Genomic DNA, 12480 nt, shown 5'->3' with positions numbered 1-12480 from the left:
AACAACAGAATGATCCAATTTTGAATACGATCCCAATATGTTTTTATAAAATCCATTTCATATTTTGTAAAACGTGAACGACTGACTTTCAAGCTGGCTGCATGGGTGTTTTTTTTTTCGTGGTTTTTCCCCATGTGTAACGTGAATACGAGCCAGTTTCCCTTCCAAAGTCCTCCACGAAGGCATTTCTTAAGGCAAATAGCCCTCAAGTGCTTTACCGTCCTCCAAATCGACTTGACCTCTCTCCAACTTCCACGGTGTCATTTGAATGATCGAGTCGGCTGTTGGAAAAAAATGTCTGACAGCTGAAAACAATATCTCCACACACCTTCACAAAACTCTTTCCAGGAGGAAGAAGCGTGTATTCAGCTTCAGTGCACAGCACAGACTGATTTAAAGCTGAAACGCGAGTGGTTTAAATAGATGAGAACCCTCTATAGAAATAATTTGAATATATCTGGTTTTGTGAATCAAGCCGACTGGGAAAAAATTTCTCAGAGCTCAGAAAAAAATTCTGTAATGTAAAAAAAAAAAAAAAAAAAAAAAAAAAAAAAACACTTTTTGTTAATTTTTATCATGTCTTCTAGACATGATAAAAATTAACTCCCTTCTCTTTTTGTCTGGGAATGTTGTCTCCAACTTTCTAAAAATAGACCATGACTCATCCTTTCTAAAGAATAGAATTCCAAGAAAAGATTGGGTTCTGGTCTATTTTTAGAAACGGTAAGACAACATTCCCAGATAAAAGGGGGATGAGTTAATTTTTATTATGTTTAGAAGACATGATAAAAATTAACAAAAAGATTTTTTTTTTTTTTTTACATCTCATAATTTTTTTCTGAGCTCTGAAAATATTTCCCAGCCGATCTCATTTCGTTTCTCGACTTTCACTTTCAACTCTTCTCTTTTCTATAAAAGTATTTCGAGTTTCTGTTCAGAACACTGTGGGCTGTTGAAAAGGCAACACGTCTCCCTCTCTACATTAATTGGGAATGCAAGATGTTGTAAAGAAGAATTCTTTGAGAATCTCTTAACCTTTCTGAACTTTAGACGAGCTAGCTGGATATTTCTTCATTTCTTTTTCAAGTATGGGTTCAAAGGATTCTTTTAAATAGTTGCAAGTAAGACGTTGTATTATTTTCTGTTGATAATGAATCTATTAAAAAATTTCAATGCCTAGTTTTAGGGCTACCTATACCCAACATGATTCATATGTTTTACTCTACGTTTTAGATGAGACCCTCTCTTAAAAACATGATTTTCCTATTCAAAGTTGAAATGAGTTTCCAAAAGCATGATCCTTTTAAAAAAACATGTGTGTTTGTGTAGGTGTCATGGGACGGTTAGCTTTCTTTCTTACGAGATAGTCATCTCCACGAGATGTGTTTTGGATATCTTCTCCACTCTCTCGTGGTCACTGAAATCTCGTGATGGCTCTCAAGTGAAAAGTGTTCGTTTATTTTGACTCACAACCACGTTATATTTTTTTGGATATCTCCTCCAACGACTCGTGGAACTCTTTTCCCTGAAATCAGGTATGTTTAGCAGCGCACGCCCTCTGAAGTGAAGCTCGGAATACTTTGACAAATCCTGTCGAGTGGATTCTAAAACCATTTTTAAAGGATCTCAGAGAAACACCCATGAAGACGATACCAACGTGTCGTTTTTCAGAAAGCATGAAGGTGGCTCATGGTGAGAGATGTGGTGGTAAAATAATTTTTTTCTTAGAAAGTTGAAAAAATGGAGAGTAGTAAGACACAGTCTCTTTTTTCGAAACTGAGTAGGAGGGTCATTTTGAGATGAGCTGGAAAATATTTTCTGAGAGATTTGAAAAAAATTTTAAAAATAAAAAATATATATATTATATAATATATATATATTATATAATATATATTATAAATACATTTTGTTCATTTTTATCATGTCTTCAGACATGATAAAAATGAACGACATCTCTCTTTTTTTCTTTGAAACCTCTCTCAACCTATCTCGTCCTGTTTCTCAAGTAACATTCCTTTCCTGAAAAGCTAATTTCTTTAGAAACCTGAGACAACTCCTTTCCTGTAAAGCTAATTTCTTTAGACACGTAAGACAACAGGTAGAGACATCCTTCGAACCAAAAAGAGAGTAGAGATCCTTTTGAATAATGTCGAATAGACGAAAGACGGCTAGCCATTTTAGTTCTATGCTTTTTTTCCTAGGGACGATCCACGAAAGGGTCCTCTTTTGTTCACGAAGCGTGGTTCACCCATGAATTAAACACGTAGGCTCGAAACTTTCTAACATCTCTACCTCCACGGTGCAGTTTGAAAGGAAGGTGACCCACCCATCACCCCAGCTATGAAATGAAACGTCAAAACAGTGCACACGTTCTAGAATAAGAACCCTTGTAGACATTTGGGGGCTCTACAGCACAGACTCAACAGAAACAAAACGATAAAAACTTTCATAGATCCCAGAGAGTGGATGCTTAAAAATAAGGTGATGTCTCGTCGATCAAATCAGCTGTAAATAAATGTCTAAGAGCTGTGAAGAATGGATGGCCTACCTTCACAAAAGCTCTTTCTAGGAGGGAAAAGTGTGTATCCAAGCAGAATAGATTTAACAGACTGATGTTAAGTCGAAACTGGAGTGATTTCAATACACAAGTATGAATTCGTTCTAATAACACTTTAGATAGGTCTCGTTTGACTCATCGAGTCGAGGGGGAAAACATTGACGTGTTGCTTTTCCAACAGCCCACACTGTTCTGAACAGAAACGTAGAATGCTTTTATAGATAAGAGAAGAATTGAAAGTGAAAGTAAAAAAACGAAATCAGATCGGCTGGGAAAATTTCTGAGCCGAGAAAAAATTCTGAGTCAGGAAAAAAATAATAATAATAATAACCCTTCCTTTTTTCTTTTTTAATTTGATGTCTTCACTTTTTGACTTTCTACAAGGTCAAAAGAGTGAAGACATCAAATTATTAAAGAAAAAGGGAAGAGTTTTTTTTTTTTTTTTTTTTCAATCTCATAATTTTTCCTGAGCTCTGAAAAATTTTTTTTCCCAGCCGATCCCATTTCGTTTTTTGACTTTCACTTTCAATTCTTCTCTTTTCTATAAAAGTATTCCGCGTTTTTGTTCAGAACAGTGTGGGCTGTTGAAAAGGTAACACGTCTCCCTCTCTCTTTACCCAAATCTGGAACCCATGATGATCTTAAGAAGAATTCTTTAAGAATTTCTTACGATTCCTGAACCTTAGACAAGCTGAATGTTTCTTTTTCGTATTTCGAAGCTATTGATGGATCAAAGAAGAAGATTTCAATGGAATGACTTCATCGTTCTAGGATAGAATATTTTTTCGAAATCTCTTCCTACTTTCGTCTACACAGAAATGCTTTTCACGAAAGTTAGGTCCTCTTTTACATTTACTTTTTAAATAGTTGTTCAAAGGGATTTTCGTTCTGCTGATTCAGGTTTCCCGCGCTTCACGCTATCCATCCTCACCCATTTCTAAAGGATCTCAGAGAAAATTAAAAGGGAAAGAAATAGCCTCCAGTGAACACAACTCCAACAACGAGAGTGGATAGTTTTTTTCTGTCCTTCCAGAGATATCACCGGTGACCGATAGGTTGTTCAGCCACACGGGTGTCGTGAAAAGGCACACCATGCCTGTTTCCCTCCCAAAAATGTTTCTTCGGAAAAGGGAAAGTTTTTTTCCCACCCCTTTGGAGATTCCTTTTCCGCATCGATACCCAAACCCATCGTCCAGAAAAATAAATTTTTTTAAGAACATTTCCATTCTTGAAACTCAATATAAGATACGTATTCAGTCTAATATTTTTAATAAATCACGCATACATGTATTTTACGAGCTTATCTATTATTTCTTACAATGCTTCGTCAATCTTACGTAAAGTAGCTTGGAAGAACCGTATTATTATTTCTTTCTTCTAACCTCTTACAACTATATTGTTTAAAGTTTCTAAGGAATTTCTAATACATTGCATATACAATTTAGCTAAAACCTGTGACAAGATGAATTTAATTCCCCCCTCAAAACAATTTATATACAGTCAGTTTGAGTTAGCTGGATCCGTGTAAATAGTTAGATAATATTTATGTCACGTAAATTATTTGCTAACATAACATATTTTTCCTTCTTATCATGCTATTTCAACCATTTTGTTTAGCAATCATCCATCTCAAATAAAAAGGATTTGACGAGACACAATATACTTAAAGGATTGATGAAATAACACTAAAATCTCATGTTGTTGGAATCATTTAGGAAATTTAGAGTTTACAGACTATTTCATCCAATGAAGGTAAAATATTAAAATGAATACGTATGTTTGTAATATATTTCAGAAACCTAATGTTCTTAAAAAAATTTATTTTTCTGGCCAATGGGTTTGGGTATCGATGCGGAAAAGGAATCTCCAAAGGGGTGGGAAAAAAACTTTCTTTTCCGAAGAAACATTTTTGGGAGGGAAACAGGCATGGTGTGCCTTTTCACGACACCCGTGTGGCTGAACAACCTATCGGTCACCGGTGATATCTCTGGAAGGACAGAAAAAAACTATCCACTGTCGTTGTTGGAGTTGTGTTCACTGGAGGCTATTTCTTTCCCTTTAAATTTTCTCTGAGATCCTTTAGAAATGGGTGAGGATGAATAGCGTGAAGCGCGGGAAACCTGAATCAGCAGAACGAAAATCCCTTTGAACAACTATTTAAAAAGTAAATGTAAAAGAGGACCTAACTTTCGTGAAAAGCATTTCTGTGTAGACGAAAGTAGGAAGAGATTTCGAAAAAATATTCTATCCTAGAACGATGAAGTCATTCCATTGAAATCTTCTTCTTTGATCCATCAATAGCTTCGAAATACGAAAAAGAAACATTCAGCTTGTCTAAGGTTCAGGAATCGTAAGAAATTCTTAAAGAATTCTTCTTAAGATCATCATGGGTTCCAGATTTGGGTAAAGAGAGAGGGAGACGTGTTACCTTTTCAACAGCCCACACTGTTCTGAACAAAAACGCGGAATACTTTTATAGAAAATAGAAGAATTGAAAGTGAAAGTCAAAAAACGAAATGGGATCGGCTGGGAAAAAAAAATTTTTCAGAGCACAGGAAAAATTATGAGATTGAAAAAAAAAAAAAAACTCTTCCTTTTTCTTTATTAATTTGATGTCTTCACTCTTTTGACCTTGTAGAAAGTCAAAAAGTGAAGACATCAAATTAAAAAAGAAAAAAGGAAGGGTTATTATTATTATTATTTTTTTCCTGACTCAGAATTTTTTCTCGGCTCAGAAATTTTCCCAGCCGATCTGATTTCGTTTTTTTACTTTCACTTTCAATTCTTCTCTTATCTATAAAAGCATTCTACGTTTCTGTTCAGAACAGTGTGGGCTGTTGGAAAAGCAACACGTCAATGTTTTCCCCCTCGACTCGATGAGTCAAACGAGACCTATCTAAAGTGTTATTAGAACGAATTCATACTTGTGTATTGAAATCACTCCAGTTTCGACTTAACATCAGTCTGTTAAATCTATTCTGCTTGGATACACACTTTTCCCTCCTAGAAAGAGCTTTTGTGAAGGTAGGCCATCCATTCTTCACAGCTCTTAGACATTTATTTACAGCTGATTTGATCGACGAGACATCACCTTATTTTTAAGCATCCACTCTCTGGGATCTATGAAAGTTTTTATCGTTTTGTTTCTGTTGAGTCTGTGCTGTAGAGCCCCCAAATGTCTACAAGGGTTCTTATTCTAGAACGTGTGCACTGTTTTGACGTTTCATTTCATAGCTGGGGTGATGGGTGGGTCACCTTCCTTTCAAACTGCACCGTGGAGGTAGAGATGTTAGAAAGTTTCGAGCCTACGTGTTTAATTCATGGATGAACCACGCTTCGTGAACAAAAGAGGACCCTTTCGTGGATCGTCCCTAGGAAAAAAAGCATAGAACTGAAATGGCTAGCCGTCTTTTGTCTATTCGACATTGTTCAAAAGGATCTCTACTCTCTTTTTGGTTCGAAGGATGTCTCTACCTGTTGTCTTACGTGTCTAAAGAAATTAGCTTTACAGGAAAGGAGTTGTCTCAGGTTTCTAAAGAAATTAGCTTTTCAGGAAAGGAATGTTACTTGAGAAACAGGACAATATAGGTTGAGAGAGGTTTCAAAGAAAAAAAGAGAGATGTCGTTCATTTTTATCATGTCTGAAGACATGATAAAAATGAACAAAAAGTATTTATAATATATATTATATAATATATATATTATATAATATATATATTTTTTATTTTTAAAATTTTTTTCAAATCTCTCAGAAAATATTTTCCAGCTCATCTCAAAATGACCCTCCTACTCAGTTTCGAAAAAAGAGACTGTGTCTTACTACTCTCCATTTTTTCAACTTTCTAAGAAAAAAATTATTTTACCACCACATCTCTCACCATGAGCCACCTTCATGCTTTCTGAAAAACGACACGTTGGTATCGTCTTCATGGGTGTTTCTCTGAGATCCTTTAAAAATGGTTTTAGAATCCACTCGACAGGATTTGTCAAAGTATTCCGAGCTTCACTTCAGAGGGCGTGCGCTGCTAAACATACCTGATTTCAGGGAAAAGAGTTCCACGAGTCGTTGGAGGAGATATCCAAAAAAATATAACGTGGTTTGAGTCAAAATAAACGAACCCTTGTCACTTGAGAGCCATCACGAGATTTCAGTGACCACGAGAGGGTGGAGAAGATATACAAAACACATCTCGTGGAGATGACTATCTCGTAAGAAAGAAAGCTAACCGTCCCATGACACCTACACAAACACACATGTTTTTTTAAAAGGATCATGCTTTTGGAAACTCATTTCAACTTTGAATAGGAAAATCATGTTTTTAAGAGAGGGTCTCATCTAAAACGTAGAGTAAAACATATGAATCATGTTGGGTATAGGTAGCCCTAAAACTAGGCATTGAAATTTTTTAATAGATTCATTATCAACAGAAAATAATACAACGTCTTACTTGCAACTATTTAAAAGAATCCTTTGAACCCATACTTGAAAAAGAAATGAAGAAATATCCAGCTAGCTCGTCTAAAGTTCAGAAAGGTTAAGAGATTCTCAAAGAATTCTTCTTTACAACATCTTGGATTCCCAATTAATGTAGAGAGGGAGACGTGTTGCCTTTTCAACAGCCCACAGTGTTCTGAACAGAAACTCGAAATACTTTATAGAAAAGAGAAAAATTGAAAGTGAAAGTCGAAACGCGAAATGAGATCGGCTGGGAAATATTTTCAGAGCTCAGAAAAAAATTATGAGATGTAGAAAAAAAAAATCTTTTTGTTAATTTTTATCATGTTTTCTAGACATGATAAAAATTAACTCATCCCCCTTTTATCTGGGAATGTTGTCTTACCGTTTCTAAAAATCTTTCAGAACCCAATCTTTCTTGGAAAATGAGAACCCAATCTTTTCTTGGAATTCTATTCTTTAGAAAGGATGAGTCATAGTCTATTTTTAGAAAGTGGGAGACAACATTCCCAGACAAAAAGAGAAGGGAGTTAATTTTTATCATGTCTACAAGACATGATAAAAATTAACAAAAAGATTTTTTTTTTTACATTTCAGAATTTTTTTCTGAGCTCTGAGAAATTTTTCCTAGCCGATCCCATTTCGTTTTTCGACTTTCACTTTCAACTCTTCACTTTTCTATAAAAGCATTACACGTTTCTGTTCAGAACAGTGCGGGCTGTTGATGAGGCAGCATGTCTCTCTCTACCCAAATCTGGAACCGTAGTCACGAGAGAATATGAGACTAGAAAAATAGTTTAGCTTATTGATTTTAAAAATGTCCCATGCTAGAACTCAGAATTATAATCAGAGCGGGGCTTTCCAGTATCCACTTCCAAGATTTTAGATTTGCCATGGGTGACATGTTCCCAAATTCATAAATTCTTCAATTATAGTCCCCTTCTTTGACAAATGGCTAAGAAATTCTTAAAGAATATCATGAGATTGGGTAAAGAGAGAGACGTGTTGCCTCTACCACAGCCCACACGGATCTGAAGTGAAACGCGGAATAGTTTAGCTTATTGATTTAAAATATGTCCCATGCTAGAACTCAGAATTATAATCAGAGCGGGGCTTTCCAGTATCCACTTCCAAGATTTTAGATTTGCCATGGGTGACATGTTCCCAAATTCATAAATTCTTCAATTATACTCCCCTTCTTTGACAAATGGCTAAGAAATTCTTAAAGAATATCATGAGATTGGGTAAAGAGAGAGATGTGTTGCCTCTTCCACAGCCCACATGGATCTGAAGTGAAACGCGGAATGCTTTTATAGATAACTCGGGAATTGAAACAAAGTCAAAAGCCAATCGAAAGTAAAATCCCAACAGAATTCCACAAGAATGAGTCATAGTCTATTTTTAGAAAGAGTGAGACAACATTCCCAGACAAAAAGAGAAGGGAGTTAATTTTTATCATGTCTAGAAGACATGATAAAAATTAACAGAAAGTTTTTTTTTTTTTTTTTTTTTTTTTTTTTTTTTTTTTTTTTTACATTACAGAATTTTTTTCTGAGCTCTGAGAAATTTTTTCCCAGTCGGCTTGATTCACAAAACCAGATATATTCAAATTATTTCTATAGAGGGTTCTCATCTATTTAAACCACTCGCGTTTCAGCTTTAAATCAGTCTGTGCTGTGCACTGGAGCTGAATACACGCTTCTTCCTCCTGGAAAGAGGTTTTGTGAAGGTGTGTGAAGATATTGTTTTCAGATGTCAGACATTTTTTTCCAACAGCTGACTCGATCATTCAAATGACACCGTGGAAGTTGGAGAGAGGTCAAGTCGATTTGGAGGACGGTAAAGCATTTGAGGGTTATTTGCCTTAAGAAATGCCTTCGTGGAGGACTTTGGAAGGGAAACTGGCTCGTATTCACGTTACACATGGGGAAAAACCACGAAAAAAAACACCACCCATGCAGCCAGCTTGAAAGTCAGTCGTTCACGTTTTACAAAATATGAAATGGATTTTATAAAAACATATTGGGATCGTATTCAAAATTGGATCATTCTGTTGTTTTATCAGAATATGCCAGTATACGATTGAACAATTCTATTGAATCACATGATCTTGCCTTCTTGAAAGTCATTTGTTAACGTTTCACAAAATATATATCAGTATAAGATGGAGCCATCGCGATCCGTTATCCTGACTGATGGAGTCAGCTGTGGATCACAAGACCTTGCCTTTTTTGAAAAGGATTTGTTAAAGTTCCACAAAATATATTAGTATACAATGGAACTATCGTGATCCGTTAATTCTGACGGCTCTAGTCAGCTGTGGATCCCGAGATCTTGCCTTCTTGAAAGTCATTTGTTACAGAGGTTTCACAAAATATATCAGTATACAATTGAACAATCGTGATCCGTTAATTCTGACAAGTCTAGTCAGCTGTGGATCACGAGATCTTGCCTTCTTGAAAGTCATTTGTTAAAGAAGTTTCACAAAATATATCAGTATACAATGGAACAATCGTGATCCGTTAATCCTGACTGATTGAGTCAGTTCTGGATCACGAGATCTTGCCTTCTTGAAAGTCATTTGTTAATATTTCACAAAATATATCAGTATACGAGGGAACAGTCGTGATCCGATTATACTGACTGCTCTAGCCAGCTGTGGATCACGAGATCTTGCCTTATTGAAAAGGATTTGTTAAAGAAGTTTCACAAAATATATCAGTATACGATTGATAAAATCGTGATCCGTTAATCCTGACTAGTCTAGCCAGCTGTGGATCACGAGATCTTGCCTTGTTAAAGTTTCACAAAATATATCAGTCTACGAGGGAATCATCGTGATCCGTTGATCCTGACTGCTCTAGCCAGCTATGGATCACGAGATCTTGCCCTGTTGAAAGGGATTTGTTAAAGTTTCACAAAATATATCAGTATACGATTGATAAAATCGTGATCCGTTTTTCCTGACTAATGGAGTCAGCTGTGGATCACGAGATCTTGGCTTCTTGAAAGGAATTTGTTAAAGTTTCACAAAATATATCAGTATAGGATGGAACAATCGTGATCCGATTACACTGACGTGTCTAGCCAGCTGTGGATCACGAGATCTTGGCTTCTTGAAAGGAAATTGTTAAAGTTTGACAAAATATATCAGTATATGATGGAACAAACGTGATCCGATTACACTGACGGGTCTAGCCAGCTGTGGATCACGAGATCTTAGCTTCTTGAAAGGAATTTGTTAAAGTTTCACAAAATATATCAGTATATGATGGAACAATCGTTATCCGATTACACTGACGGGTCTAGCCAGCTGTGGATCACGAGATCTTGGCTTCTTGAAAGGAATTTGTTAAAGTTTCACAAAATGTATCAGTATATGATGAAATAATCGTGATCCGATTACACTGACGGGTCTAGCCAGCTGTGGATCACATGATCTTGCCTTGTTGAAAAGGATTTGTTAAAGTTTCACAAAATATATCAGTATACGAAATAATAGCATGTTTTCTATAAAAACAGCTATTGAGTAAAACATTTCTAGCCTTGAAAAACAAAAACAGTAGCAGGGGGAAATATATTACCCTACCTCAAAGTATTGAAAGGAAATAAGAATACATTTCTATAAAATGGGTGACTCAATAAATATTTGTAGTCTATGAAATACAAAAGAGTAAGAAAAAAATGTTCACATACCTTCACAGAAGCTCTTCCCAGGAGAGTGAGAAGCGTGTATCCACGTTGAGTGCACAGCACAGACTGATCTGAAGCCGAAACGCGAGTGGTTTAAATACATTAACGAGTTGCTTCTAGAAACCGACTGGGAAAAATTCTCAGAGCTCTGGAAAAATTTTCACACATTAAAAAAAAAAAAAAAAAAAAAAAAAAAACTTCCTTTTTTCTTTCTTAATTTGATGTCTTCACTTTTTTTTATTTCTACAAGGTCAAAAGAATGAAGACATCAAATTAAGAAAGAAAAAGGAAGTGTTTTTTTTTTTTTTTTTAATTTTTTTTCAACTTTGAAAAATTTCATCCCAGTCGTTAACATTTCGTTTTTGGACTTTCAGTTTTAATTCTTGGACCCATGATGTTCTTTTATTGATGTTCTTGTAGTATATTTCTATACAAATTCACTCCTTTTCCCCAAAAAAGATATCTTTTTTTAATTTTTTTTACCTTCCAATTTGTATAGCTATATACTGAAAACAGGCATTAAAGTCAGTTTGTAGTATATTCCTATACAAATTCACTTAATTTCCCAGGAAAAGATGTCTTTTTTATTTTTTTACCTTCCAATTTGTATAGCTATATGCTGAAAACCGGCTTTAAAGTCCGTTTGTAGTATATTCCTATACAAATTCACTGCCTTCCCCCCCCCGAAAAAAAGATGTCTTTTTTTTTTTAACCTTCCAATTTGTATAGCTATATACTGAAAACAGGCTTTAAAGTCCGTTTGTGGTATATTCCTATACAAATTCACTGCCTTCCCCCCGAAAAAAAAGATGTCTTTTTTTATTTTTTTTACCTTCCAATTTGTATAGCTATATGCTGAAAACAGGCTTTAAAGTCCGTTTGTAGTATATTCCTATACAAATTCACTGCCTTTCCCCCGAAAAAAAAAGATGTCTTTTTTTTATTATTTTTACCTTCCAATTTGTATAGCTATATGCTGAAAACAGGCTTTAAAGTCCATTTGTAGGATATTCCTATACAAATTCACTGCCTTCCCCCCCCGAAAAAAAAAGATGTCTTTTTTTTATTTTTTTTTACCTTCCAATTTGTATAGCTATATACTGAAAACAGGCCTTAAATTCCGTTTGTAGTATATTCCTATACAAATTTACTCCCTTTTCCCCAAAAAGATGTCTTTTTTTTAATTTTACCTTCAGATTTGTATAGCTACATACTGAGAACAGGCGTTCAAGTCCGTTTGTAGTATATTGGTATACATGGTCTATTTTTAGAAAGGGTGAGACAACATTCCCAGACAAAAGGGGGTAGAGTTAATTTTTATCATGTCTAGAAGACATGATAAAAATTAACAAAAAGATTTTTTTTTTTTTTAACATCTCAGAATTTTTTTCTGACCTCTGAAAATTTTTTCCCAGCCGGCAACCAAGTGAAAATTCTCCAGCCAAGACGATTGGCCTTTTACTTTCTCTTTCAACACTTTTCTATAAAAGTATTCTACGTTTTCTGTTCAGAACTGTGCGGGCTGTCCAAGGTGCAGCATGCTTTTCCTCTTTCTCTATCTCATCTGGACCCAGGAGCACTCTTCTATAAAGAGCTTCTGTGAGCACAAGTTTGTTTCCACATTTTAATGTCTCACAGAATAGAAATCATTCTTCTGTTTAGGGGAAAATGTTTCCCTTTTGTAAAGCTAGGACCTCTCGTTTGGATTTCATCAGCAACCGTTTATCAGGTTCTAGCGAAATTGGATGATCCATCCATGAATCAGAATTTCCCA

This window comes from Stegodyphus dumicola, chromosome 6, assembly GCF_044657685.1.
Source record: "Stegodyphus dumicola isolate Sdum_Otavi_A_Nest chromosome 6, ASM4465768v1".
Classification (NCBI taxonomy): domain Eukaryota; kingdom Metazoa; phylum Arthropoda; class Arachnida; order Araneae; family Eresidae; genus Stegodyphus; species Stegodyphus dumicola.
This window is presented reverse-complemented; position numbering follows the sequence as displayed.